Below are 14,132 nucleotides of genomic sequence, written 5' to 3' on the forward strand. Positions count from 1 at the left end.
TAGTAACCATGTTAAGGATAACTATAAACATCCTACATACGATGAAAAAAATATGCCATCAATTACACAGAATTGAAGTTGGTAAGAGAAAATTGTGAAATTCTTCTGTGGACTCTAAGAAACGTCCACAGAATAATAATTAATATTTTTTAATATTATCTTGTCAAGAGCCTATTCGTCTGGGTTTAAAAATGATATTATGACCCTTGGACCTTCTTCCGATCCCATTTATTATATTCATTATATATTCATATTCATATTATATATTCATTAATTCCATTTCTACTCTTTACTTCTATTCTTATAAGCCTTTTCCTAGAAATCAACTTCTACTTTCCTGTGCTCCTGTCCTAGCACATCCCAGGCCCCTTCTCATTACTGTGGCTAAAACCAGCTGTCAGCAGCCTGACACTTACAGTCCTGACCTCCCCCTGAACTCCAGTTCTTGTCACCGGACACTCACTAGACATTTCCACTTGCAGGCTCCCCACTCCGCCACGTCAAGTTTTAAAATACTTATCGCTGCAATTGTCTCTTAGCTTCCCAACAGCTCTCAGGTTTTTCCCTTCCATCACTTCTGTCTTAGTCTCTGGCACTATTTTTTTTTAACCAGGACTAGAAACTATGGAATGACTTCAATCTATTTATCTTCTTCCTGGAGTCATGGTATAACAGAAAAACATTAACTTTGGAATAAAACTGTTTCTGTCACATTTTAGCAGTATAAACATCATAACCTACATCCTTCAGATTTCTCATCTATAAAATGGTATAATCAGTACCACATAAAAGAAAAAGAGGAGGAAGAGGAAGGAAGAGGAGGAGGAAGAGGAAGGAGAAGAAGGAAGAGGAGGAGGAGGAAGAAAAGAAGAAGAGGAGGAGGAGGAGAAGAGGAGGAGGAGAAGAAGGAGGAGGAGGAGGAGGAGGAGGAGAACAACAACAACAGCAACAACAACAAGGGAGAAAAGAGGAGAAAGAAGAAAAGAGAAAAAATTTACCATCCTCTTAACTGAGTGAGACTCTAACTCTCCACACTGTGGATGTTCAGTCCTAATCTATAAAAACACACTGTGCCTTAAAGAATGTTCAACAACATATCTGGCCTTTGACCATTAGATGCCAATAGAAATTCTCCTATTCATAATGTCCAAAACTGTATTTGAAACTGCCAGACACCCTCATGAGGTCAGAGGAAGTCTGGAAGGAGCCACGGTATCTTACTGTCTAGATGCTTCCCACATCACTTGAGGTGATGACTGGAGACTGACTAGTGCAGTTCTTGACCAGGGCCACCATCTGCAAAAATGGATGTCATCGGTAAAGTTCCATCAACGGAAGGTGGTCTCTAAAAATTATAAGCAGACACCTTGTGAATCTCTTTAAGGGAGAAAATTAAATTGTGTTGACCCAAATTATACATTAGTAAATATTTTGTTGGAATTCAAAAAACACTAAAGCAAATTTCTTATATTCTCTTGCTATGACTTGAATGTGAAATGTCCCTCAGTAAGGCTCACTGAAACACTTGGTCTCCACTGGTGGTGCTATTGGAGAAAGTTCTGGAATAGTTAGGAGCTGGAGCTTTGCTGGAAGAAATGGATCAGTGTGGAGGGGCCTTAAGGTTTATAGGCTAGCCCAACTTCCTGTTCACTCTCGGCTGCCAGAGTGTTCACCCAACACTACCACTAGCTTCCTGCTCCTGCCTCCATTCCTTCCCCAGCCGGCTACCTTGCCTTCTCAGACATGATGGACTTTGACACCCCAGGAACTGTGAGCTAAAATAAACCCTGTCTTATTTAAGTTACTTTTGTCAGAGCATTTTCCTCTCTGCAACAGGAAATGAGATGAGGCTTCATCTTGGTGGTTTTATATCTCTGTCTGTTGTCACTGCACTTCAGGGGTCACTAGAGCTGCTTTCCTTCTTTTACTTCAGACTCTCACTGCCCAACTCATACAACCAGCCTTCTGCACAGTGCTGGTGTCCAACATCCTTTCTACCACAAACCGTTTCACCATGTACCCCATCTCATTCCCTTCCCTCCCTCTCTCTGCCTCTCTAAAAGTACCTCTGTCTCTGTATGTCTGTGTCTTTTGTTTTTTGCCTTTTGATACAGAATCTCACAATATAACTAGCCTTGAACTCACAATCCTCCTGTCCCAACCTCCTGAGTGCTAGGAGTATAGGCATGTGTCATCTCACTGACCCTATTTTCTGTATCCAGATGACCCTCATTTGCCAGTTAGCAAAATGTCTTCCACTCACCCTTCAAGACTGTGCTTCTGAAATGTCACTCTTTGTCAAAACTTGAGCCTCCCCCTCTCTGAACCTAGGGTCTTTCATACTCCACCACTGAGCCTCCTCCTCAATCTTGTCATCACCTTCTTGTCCTATGAGATCACCATGATCTATCTCTCTCACTCCCCCACCCCAATGTTCTTGAAAATATCTCAGAGCTGGCCCTTCCTCCCCCTTTCTTTGGCCTACAGAGATCTGACAGCACTCTTCACAGTGCAGTTCGAATATCAACTTCTGTTGATGCTTGCAACTTCTTTTGAAAGCCATCAGAATGGGAAAAAAAGATGGCTAATGGTTAGAGGGTGGTACCATCAAACGGATGTAAAATAAATCACATTCAGTAAAATAGTAATTTAGAATCTACATACTAACCTATAGATACTCACAGTGTAATATTTTCATTTTTTGTTTCAAACTGTCAAATAGTCAAATAACAAGTAAATAATAAGAATAAGCTGAAATTAAAAGTTAGCATCCCAATTTTTCTACAAAGCCTCCACCACCCCAAATCTAGTACAGTCATTAAGAAACCAAGTATAGATATCAGACAGATCTAAGTTCAAAGCCCAGGTCCACTGTTTGTTGGGTGACCTTGGGCAAGGACACACCAACTTCAAACTTTTGTTTCCTCATTAATTTATCTTCCCCATAAGACTGCTGTGAAACTTAAATGGCGAATATGACTGTGAAGTTCTTGGCACAGTAACTGAAGCTAGTACTAAATACATTTTAGCGAAAATTAAACACAGGCCTTCTTCCTGTGAATGCCTACAGCATACGACGCTTGAGGGGAAACAGTTGTTTTGGCCTACTGGCCATTCCTCAGTTGCCTACAGATTTTTTTTTTTTATTCTTCACTCATACAATAGATCTTACTGCAGTTTCCCCTCCCTCCCCTTCTCCCATTCCCTCCCCACTTACCTCCCCCTCTCCTCCCAGATCCACTCCTCTGTTTCTCTTCAGAAAAAGGCAGGCCTCTCAGGGATACGACCTAACAAATTACAATAAGACCTGGCACAAACCCTCGTATCAGGACTGGGAGAAGCAACCCAGTAAGAGGAAAGGGGTCCTAAGAACAGGCAAAAGAGTCAGAGACATGCCCACTCCTACTGTTAGGAGTCTCACAAAAACACCAAGCTGACAACTATAGCTTATTTACGAGGACCTAGCACCTTTGCAGGCTCTATGAGCCTCTGGAAGCCTTGATTTCATGGGCTGACTTCTCCTGGTATCCTCAACCTCTCTTGGCTTCTACAATTTCTCCTCACCCTCTTCCTAGATTTCCCAAAATCTACAAGGGGAGGGACCTGATGGAGATCTCCAACTTAGATTCTCTTTCTGCTTAATGTTTGGCTGTGGGTAACAGAGTATGAATTTAATTAATCTCTACAGAGTGAGTTGTACGACAAGTGAATGCCAGTTACAAATCATTTCTCCTGATGACCTCTGACGCTGCTCGGCAGATCCATTCCACTAGGATTTATGGAGACACTACTACACACATCAACAACCCTGTGCAGAGCCCTGAAAGGCCTACTCCTAGCCTAATTTATTTTAGAAATTAGAAGTTTCCAAGCTAGGGATCTCTATGTAGTTTCAGTATTCTCTGACAAGGATAAACCCCTTTTGACAATAATTTTAAACTTAAAATATGTTTGACTGTAGCATTGTTCCCATATCAAATATGGAAATAATGAAACCAATTCCCTGAACCATGAACTTTCAAAACTATTTTTCTTGACCTCACTAGATTCACACCTAGACTTTGTATCAAAATAAGTGTCAATGACATTGGGTTTAGCTTTCCCAATATTACACTCACAATCATTCAATATGTCATTTCTTCTTTTCTCCAAATGTGTGCCTTATTTTAGTATTTTGTTCCTCACCTTTTATTTAAATAAGATTATTTAATTTCCTTAGTGTCATGAACACCCCTTTAAAGGTAGACTTGTGAAATATTTATTAATATTAATGTTGAGTGCCTGTGATGTCCCATGATTTGTGTGTGTGTTATTTTACTCAATTATCACCATAACTGTTTGCTGTTGATAAAAAGTAACTCCAAGTAGCTAGAGAAATCATACAAGATTGTGTGGCTGGTAAACAGTGATATTCTGTGAAATGAGTCTACCTCTGGGGTAATCAATTGCAAAGACAACTGAGTGAGTTCTCTGCACCGTCCTTACTTCCATACCCCTTGCAGTGTATGCATACCCTTTGTAGCTCCTCCAAACAAGAGATGGTACCTATTTCCATAACCTTTACATACTGGCTAATCTTGTGATTGTGTTACCAAATAAGGACAAGACATGACAGTGGAGCTGATGTATTGGACTATTAGAAGTCACATGGGGCTAGCTTGAGTCAACCCAGTTGTTCATTCCAAGGCCCAGACACTGAATTCAGCCAAGAACAGCTATGTTGTTCTGTAGCAGACAGCAGATACAAGAGTGACCCCACCAAGTCCAAATCAGAGCTATAGAATTGCCTAGCTGACCACCTATTCATGTAAAGAATCAGTAACCAGTGAGATATGGCTGTTTGCCGTACAACACTATTGATTCATGAAATGGAAAACATACATTACACAGCTTCAGGCAGTAAATATACCTTATATCAGTACTAAAAAAAAAACCTTCACAAACACATCTATCAGATTTTCTTTCATGTTTCTTTTTTCAATTTTTTTATTATTCTCATTTATTTATTCAGAGGCATGTCAGTGGACAGATATGGAGGTCAGAGGACATCTTGCATAGGTCAGTCTCTCCTTTCACTATGTGGGTCCTGAGAACTGAACTCAGGTTCTCAAGACTGGAACCAAGGGTCTTCACTCACGGAGCCATCTTGTCAACCCTCTTTCATCTTTCAGTCATGCTCTTATATTCTTCTCAGTTACTCTAGAGTAAAAGAAAACATCCTATGAGTGATATATTAGAAGAAAATGGATTTGTCTCTAATGAGCCAGTTTAACACGTGACAAACTTACAAACTGAACTACAGCCTGTGGCTCTCCATTTCTGCTACTGAGTGAACCCGGAGCAAACAAACCAGCCAGGATTCTGCAGCATCTAGTCTCTTCACACTCGCACACGGTACAATGGTGTCATAAGGCATGGTTCGTTCCTCAAGAAATTTATCATCTGTTTGAAAATATCAACAGTTGTGCAAATAAGAGAAGGTAAATGATAATAAAACATTTTTAAAAGAAAACGTCTTATATAAAAAGGAGACTATGATCATTTTATTTCAAAAGAAAATATATTTGATTATTTTGGTACAGCAAGTCAACTCTTGATGGGAGAATTCAGAGAAATAACCATGAATTGAGAACAAAGTCCATAAGATGGAGGCTGGTTTGTTGAAATACTTCAATAAAGTGGGCAAGAAAGCCATCTTCCTTGGTGAAACCAGGGGAGGATGATACTTGCAGTGGCAAACAGGGAGTGAGCAAACAGGTCATTTGATGAGAACAGAAAAAGTCGATAGAACCAACTACGGAAATAGATACAGAGTGGAAGAGGCAGGTGACGCAAGCAGGAGCGTGTTGATCATTAACCACCTGTGAACTGTTTAATATTGAACATGTGAAGCTTGGGGTAGGCGTTAGCAGTTGGAAACTCAGGCCAGCGTCCAGGGGAGAAAGTCCAGGTTTCAGGTATTGTTGGAAAATCTTCAGTGTCTGAGAGGTGAGATGAAGCTAAAGCAGAGGGGAGAGGCTGGCCCTGGGGAATGCCAACAATGTCTAGTGGAGGAGATAAGGAAAGTGAACAGCTGACAGCGAAGCAGGACGGGGCCGGTGCCATGTGAGTCCCATAGTGTGGTAACCACCCAGAGAAGGGAGGGGTATGCGCCAGCAGAGAGGAAACATGCTCTTTCAAGAGAAGCCTGAATGATAATGGACAAGACCTGTTCCAGCAATGCCAGATGCCTTTTCTAAGTCTTTGGATGGTTCCCACGGGACTACTCACGAAAGAAACAGTGGAGACTGATTGGACCTGTTTGGAAAACGGACACAGCCATCTTTGTCTGGGACTAATTTAGCTTTCCAGATTCTCTGCGGTCATTTTAATGAATTAATTCCCCTTTCTTCATTTCATACATTTAGAAAGTACACATTGAGGGGAACAAAATCTCTGATGCTGGGAATAAAGCTCAGAAACAATGACCACAAACCCCTGGGATCAAGGCCCAGCACCACGAGAGTATCCAGTTAAATGGACAATGGCCAAATCCCATTAGCTTCTGTGCCATTAGTACATCTTTTTATAAAGATTTGTTTATTTTTAGTGTTTTTTTTACTATATGTGGGGTTGACTGTGTGAGTGTATGTGAGTGCCCACAGAGACCAAGAGAAAATATCGGATTCTCTGGAACTAGAGTTAACAGGCAGTTGTGAGGGGCAGCCAGATGTGGGTATGGGGAACTGAATTCTAGAAAGACAAAGAATGCTCTTAACCACTGAGCCATCTCTCCAAGTCCCTGTAAATATATCTTATGTCACCCAAGTGACACAGTCAGAGCCATCTCTCCAAGTCCCTATAAGTATATCTTACGTCACCCAAATGACAAAGTCAGGGTGTTGGTTTATTATTATTATTATTAATTTTCATTATTTTAAAACAGCAAATTACTGTTCCCTGTTGTGCTGGCTTCCAGACACAGAATATATTATTATACATAATAATACACAGAATTAATTCTTATGGCTTTCAATAATATTATGTAAATAAATAGAATAGCCACTCAGAGTGTTTCTAAATATATTTTTCAACATATATATATATATATATATCATATATACACATTCATATATATTACATATATAATATATATGTATATATGCGGTAGCTGTTGTTTCTATTCTGGTTTCAGTGGAACATGACTAATGAAGAACAACATGAAAATATGCTACTTTGTTTTCAGTCCCTTCTATTACCTAACACAGTCACGTTGGCCACTCTGGTCCTGTGTGGCCCAGTACTCCACTGCAGAATCATTGTACCAGGAACCTACATCTTACAAACTTTCCCAGTGACTCACCAGGCACAACACAATCTGAAGCTGTGACCTAAGTGCTCTGCAGGGAAACAGGGGCTTTTGGAAGGAAAAGGGGGTCCTATTAGACCCAGGTTTCCCCCTCTCCAGTCCTCTCTTTAAGAGTCGACCCTGACTTCACACATCAAACCCATCAGCCAGCCAGGCCAGTTATCTCATGAAAGTAAAGTCACAATCAGCCTTCCTTTCAGTTAGCTCCGTTGCCCACCTTCAATCCGCCTGCCATGTACTCTGCCCCAGCACTGCCGTCACCTCCTACCGGATCACTTCCTTCTGTACTTAGTTTCTGCTATCCTTAGGATGTTTTCAAAACACCTCTTGGATGACATTGCCTTCCTGGGGTGACAACTGAATACTGCTCTGTCCCCAATGCTCTGTGACAGTCTGCACTCCCCCATGTGCTGATGTGCCAGTGATTGGCACTCTACATTCTCTATTCCTCAGATGCAGGATTCTTGTCTTGCCACTTGGCATTTCACTCCACACCAGGTAAGGAGTGCAGGGGACAGGAAGGACTCCTCCATTTGCCTAAGACAGTCTTCATCCTTGTTACAAAGCCTCATTATTAATGTCCCTTTCCTGGAGGATTATTTAACCCCATTCTTTTATGCTCAGCCCTCTTCTCTCCATTCTCCTCCGCATCCGAGCCCTTTTTAGTTCCTTCATATTGTCAATCACAATGGAACTAAAAGAAAAAGAACATTTACTTATTTGGTTGGGAGCTACATATGTGTGCCATGTTCTGAGTGTGGCATCCAAAGGACAGCATTTGGGAGGGTTCTCACCTCCCATCATGTAGGTTCCTGAGATCAAACTTGTCACCCTCAGCTTGTCCTAGAATTTTTTTTCCCGTTGTTTGACCTCAGGCACATCTGACCTTTTGATATTATGACAGGAAGTTATCATCTACAAACTTCACACACAACAACCACATTATGGAGTTACCAAAAACCATTATCACCCAGTCGGAGACATGGCTCAGTGTCTAGGGACCAGAGTTGTGTTCCCAGAACCCACTGCACACACAGGTCACAAGCACTTTTGTTGCTCTACTTCCAGGAGAGCTAATGCTCTGTTCTGGCCTCTGAAGGCTTCTCCACATATAAATCATTCACACATACAGCCACATACATACATGTAAGTAAATAAATACACATAAATAAAAATAATACAAAATTTTAAAATGTTGAAATCACAAAAAAGAACCAGGACATTTTAAGTAAACTTATAATTTTGCACTTGGTATCATTCATACCTATCCTGATGTCCATGGGAGCTACAGGCTACAGGTTGAACTTGCAAGCCAAACCTCAAGAATAACAGAAATAGTGCCCATTGCGGTTTCCAGTGTGTTTCCAGAACCTAGGATGATGTCCAGTATCCTTACGGATGGAATGATTAAGTGAATGAATGAAAGGACTCAGTATTCTCACCGTGCTCAAGTCCCTGAAATGGACAAGGTAGAAACTTCATCTCAATGTGATAAGTTTATGCATTCTAAAATCAAACATCATTCCAGAGCTACAGTAAGTGACTGGGGAACTAACCTGGAGTCCACTGCTCTATTGATCCAGTAGAGATGGACCACAGTGCTATTAGGAAGTTTCTATGGTGATCAGAGTTTGCTTTGCTGCCTTTGGAAAGGATGTATCAATGCTCTTTTCTATGTGGGAAAATATCTCAGCAGGGAAGAAGAGTTTTAGTCATATGGAAGACTGCCAGCTAACTATATAAAGCAAATGTTACTAATTATTGTGGTTTTATGAAAACATTGTTCAGTGAATCCATGTAACCTCATTTTCAAACTATAGACTTAGGGCCTTCAATATTCTGGCAATCTATTTTGAAGTTAGGAAATAAACCAAAGTGAGAATGATCAAAGCACAAGGAAATTCCCTGCTCATTCAGAAGCCAGACAGAGTTGCAAAGACTGGATAGAGGGCTCTACTCACACCCAACCGTCGCGTGTAAGTGCTTCCCAAGGCTCACTCACCAGCCAAGAGACAGCAGCACCAACTGCGTGTGAGAGCAAACATCTTCCTGTGACAGTTCTGCCTCTAGAGACTAAAATGGTTTTTAATTTTTCCCATTGCTTTTTAAAAACATACTGTGCTTTATTGAACTGCAACTTCACCCAGGACCCCAACTACCCCTCTGCCTTGAGTTGCTCCACCCCTATCATATGTTTATTGTGGATGTTTATAAGTCTGATCCTCTCGCTCCTGCCAGGCCAGGATGGTCTTGAACTCCTGAATAATAGAGTTATAGATAGCTACTGCTCCACCTGGCTTGTGGTTTTTCTTTCTTGTGAATCTATCTTTCATTACAGGAATCTGTGTCAGTTACAAACTAATGATGTTGAAGGAAATTACATCTTCCTCCTCTTCAGAATTATCTGTAAACAGTCTAGAGCAGTGTGGCTGAGTTAGAGCTGACTACTCTCCAACTGTGGCAGAGAGCATATTGAAGTGGAAAAGGGAGGGATAGGAAGAACGGGGGTGGGTAGATGATGAAAACTAGCTTTCAGGTCCCTTTCAATTGTTTCTGGCTCTTCCATTCCATCAAAGGCAAGCTAACCCAACTACACAGTTATCCAGAGCTTTCTGAGAGCCAGGAAGTAAGTTGAAAGCATGCCAGAGAGCAGACTGGACATTAACCCCACTCTAATAAAATCAAAAGCCAGCAAAATGAAGAGGAACCAAGACTAAGCTAGATCAGATGGTAAAGTCTGCACGTGGCTTTCCTGCCTCACCGTCAGCTTGACATTTATGTTTGTCAGCCATGTAGTAAACATAGGTAAAGAAGACTCAAAGAGATATGGCTTTTAAAATGTTACCAACTCATTTCTCCCTAGTTCCATGAAATAACTGTCAAATGCACGAATAAGCTCACACGTTCACTGCCCTTCATCTGCTCATCCACATCTGCATGTTTATTGAATTTCCTATGTGATATCGCACTGCTTTTTTCTTAATTTAATAGTAAGGTTCATATGCACTCCTTTTATTAGATTTACGAAATAGAATTTTTGGCTTGCCCAATACTTCTTGTGATGTCATCTGATAGCTCTTTTCCAGTTGACTGTCATGTTTGGAGTTATGAGTGTTTGACAGAACCATCATAGTGTATGCATAAGTCCAGCTACTGTAGCACATCTTTTCCTTTCTAATTAGCTCTTCTGAGATAATCACCATTTTCCACATTCAGTACCACTGTACACATATCGTTTGTGTAAATCACATACTTTCAAATTACTAATCCTAGATATTAAAAATTAATGGAAAAACACAAGAAATATTAAAAAAACAAAGCAGTGTATTTTCTCTAAATATCAAAACTTTCATAGTAAGGGCCTTCAATGAGAGTGAATTAAATGTAATCCTAGGCAATGAATTCAAAAGAATAATTTTTGGGCTTTCAAAGAAATCTAAAAAGCTACATATAAACTCATGGATAAATTCCAAGAGAATACAAATAGCAGAATGAAGTAAAAGAAGTAAATATAGTATATGAATGTGAAATTGAATAAAGAAAAAGAAATACTGAAAGTACTTTGGAAATTAAAAATTCAGTAAATCAAATAAAAGCTCCACAACAATCCTCACTAACAGAATGGATCAAGAGAAAGACAAACTACCAGGCCTTAATGATAAAGTAAAGGAATCGGACAATTCAGAAAATGATAAAGCTAAATTAACAAGAAGAGATCAAAGATTCATTGTCCATGGGACACTATGAAAAGAAGAATGACATAGAAAGATAAGAATTTCATAATAAAAGCATAAAAAACTAGTATATGTCTACTATACTGAGCAAAGCTATCTGTCATAGTTAATAAAGAACTGATTTCTAAGATTGAAATATCACAACCACCAAGCCAGCTTTGCAGAAGATGCATAAAAGAACCTTTCATTCACACAAGAAAGATAAACACATCTGGGAAGCTTCAGGAAAGAATAAATCACAACAGAGTATGAGTTAGGCAAACGAGGAATAGAAAAAATAACAAAATGCTGAAAATTAATATAGACCTAATATATTAGAATAATTATAAATGATAATAGCTTTGATTTCCCTTCTGATTTCCCTCATCAGAAGACACAGATTATTTTATTGCATTTAAAAATGGCCCATTTGTTGACTTATTTGCACCTAACCACCAAAGACACAGGAAACCTTAAGATTAAAGGAAACGGTATTCTAGGCAAACAAACTAGCAAACAAGCAGGTGTCACTGTTCTAATATTGTGCAAAACAGACTTTAAGCTAAAATTAGGAGAGATAAAGAAAATCAACTCATAATTAATTAAAAGGAGAATCATGAAGAAGATGATATAACTTTAAACATATGCACCAAATGCAGATGCATCAGATTTCATAAATCAACATAGTAAAGTCTGTGTATGGTATGCCTGTGACCAATTCTACATACTAAAAGAACTCAAGGATTTTCATTAAAATTGGGAACAGGACAAGGTGTTCAGTTTCTGTAATTTATTCAATATAGTGCTTGAAATGTTAGCTAGTGAAATAAGACAAGAGGAAAGAATTAAAAGGAATAAAAACAGAAAGGGAAGTCAAAGAATCCTATTTGCAGATTATATGATTCAAACGCATGAGACTCTTAAGGCTGATATAAAACTATCAGAGCTGATAAATATTTTCAGCAAAATTGCAGGGTACAAAATTAGTACAGAATTAGTAGTTTACTTACATACTAATGACAAAAATTACATTAATTTATATCTTGCAACATATATTGTACAAAACTACATTAATTTATGTCTTTCTACACCAATAACAAAAATTATATCAAATAATTACATTAACAGTTGCCTCAAAGAATATTTTGGAATAAATCTCACCAAGAAAGTAAAAGACTTCTATAATAAAGATTTGTAAATGCTGAAGAAAGAAACTGAAGAAGACACTAGGAGGAGGAAAACCTCCCATGGTCATGGATTGCTGATCTAATATAAACGTGGCATTGCTACCAAAAGCAATCTGCAGACTCAATGCAGTTCCATCAAAATTCTAATTTCAGTCTTTACTGATATAAGGAAAACTATTTTAAAATGTATATGGATGTAGAAAAGACCCAGATATAGACAACAAGGGGGAAGACGGCTGACTAGGACTCCAGTCATCCGGGCAATGATATCAATGACTGCTAAATGGGCACCCCATGAAAGTAAAAGGCTTCTGCTGGGCCCGAGAGATGGCTCCATAGACACGTGCCACTGAAAACTTCCCTAGAAGTTCCCTTCCTGGAACTTACATGGTAGCAGAAGATAGTTGACTCTACAAATCATCCTCTGACAAACACATGTGTAACCACAACGTGTTGTTTTGATACACAACAAAGAAATACGCGTAATATTTTGGCAAACTGTCAAAGCTTCTATACAGCAAAGGAAACAGCAGAGTAAAGATACAACTTGCTGAACTCAGTTATTTCAGAGATGCTCACCCATCAATGTTTATTGTATTTCTTGAAACAGGGTTTTATATATGCCACAAACACTCTCACTATGTAGGCAGAGAAGGCCCTGAACTCCTGATCCTCCTGTCTCCATCTCCCAAGTCTCCTGTCTCTACCTGTCCAGTCCTGGTATTACAGGCATGTGCAAGTAAGCCTTGTTTTGGCTATGCTGAGCTCATGGTCCAGGTTTTCTGTTATGGAACTAGCCTAAGGTGCCCCAAAAGAGAATAATGGGAAAAGAAAATGAGATATATGTACACGCTGGAAATTTTGTCAGCCATAAAAAACAAAGCTATGGCATTTTCAGAAAAATGGATGCAGCTGGAGATGATTACATTCGGTGAGTTAAGCAGTTTCAGAAAGACGAACATTTCCATTTTTTTATTTCTCTCATTTGTGGTTCCTACATTTTGTATTCATACACTGAATTGTGTATATGGGATTTGAGAGTAGAAGTAGAGCTATCTAGAGGAATTCACGGGCCTGTTCCATTCTCGAAGTCACGGTGCCTTCTAAAAGAGTGTGTTGCTTGCACTGGGGACAAATTTAGGCCATTTGAGCTATTTGTAAGCAGCTATGTACAAGACTTGTCCAGTGCTGACTACTTCTTGGGTGACTTTAACTGAGCTGCTGTATCATAGCTTTGAAATAGGCTGATAATAATTTCAAAATATAGTTTAGACTTTTAAAACTCAATATTATGTATTTAATAATAATATACTTGTCAGTTTACCTGTGAATCCAATAAACACTTCCTATATTAGTTTTTTGAGGTTCAAGGAGAAAAAGTAGATAAATGACAATTTGTATAGTGTAACTTGAAGAAAATGATATTTCTTTATGAGTTTACATATGTACTTCTTTAAAGTTCTTCCAGTGTCAAATTCTGTATTGACACTAAGTGTATAAAGAGGCCATGAACTGTGATCATCAAACAGCAGAAGTATGGGTTGTTTACCTAAGAACAGGAACTTCCAGTAGCTGCTCCACTGAAGAAAACGATGCCCTCTCCTCCAACAATCGGTATCCACCAGAGTCCCTCAAGGAGGAGCAGGAATGTAAAGCTCCTCCCCCTTCCATGACGAAATTTTGGCATGCCGAATCTGCGCAATCCGTACGCAGGAAACCACTGCTGCAGTGAGTTCATGAGTCCAGTCTCCGTGTCACATCCAGAAGAAGGTTTTTGCCGCATCCCCTTCTTCCTGCCTCTCTTCCATAATATCCCCCAAGCCTTCGATGGGTGATAGAGATGTCCCATTTAGGGGCATGCACGCCACTATTCCCTGTTTCTGG

The 14,132-nt window shown here is 39.5% G+C and overlaps 1 long non-coding RNA gene across 2 annotated transcripts; it reads right to left on the minus strand.

Annotated features, from left to right (window-relative positions):
* Window positions 1-5,064: 5,064 nt before the first annotated feature.
* LOC114626127 lies at window positions 5,065-13,918 on the minus strand. 2 transcript variants are annotated; one of them, XR_003712182.1, is made up of 3 exons: window positions 13,798-13,918; window positions 5,289-5,442; window positions 5,065-5,199 (listed from the first exon to the last, which is right to left on the minus strand). It is a non-coding gene; the product is annotated as an uncharacterized LOC114626127 (long non-coding RNA). The 2 variants fall into 2 exon arrangements; XR_003712181.1 differs by lacking the exon at window positions 13,798-13,918 and adding an exon at window positions 5,620-5,719.
* Window positions 13,919-14,132: the final 214 nt, after the last annotated feature.

Source organism: Grammomys surdaster, unplaced genomic scaffold (assembly GCF_004785775.1).
Source record: "Grammomys surdaster isolate TR1022 unplaced genomic scaffold, NIH_TR_1.0 229, whole genome shotgun sequence".
Classification (NCBI taxonomy): domain Eukaryota; kingdom Metazoa; phylum Chordata; class Mammalia; order Rodentia; family Muridae; genus Grammomys; species Grammomys surdaster.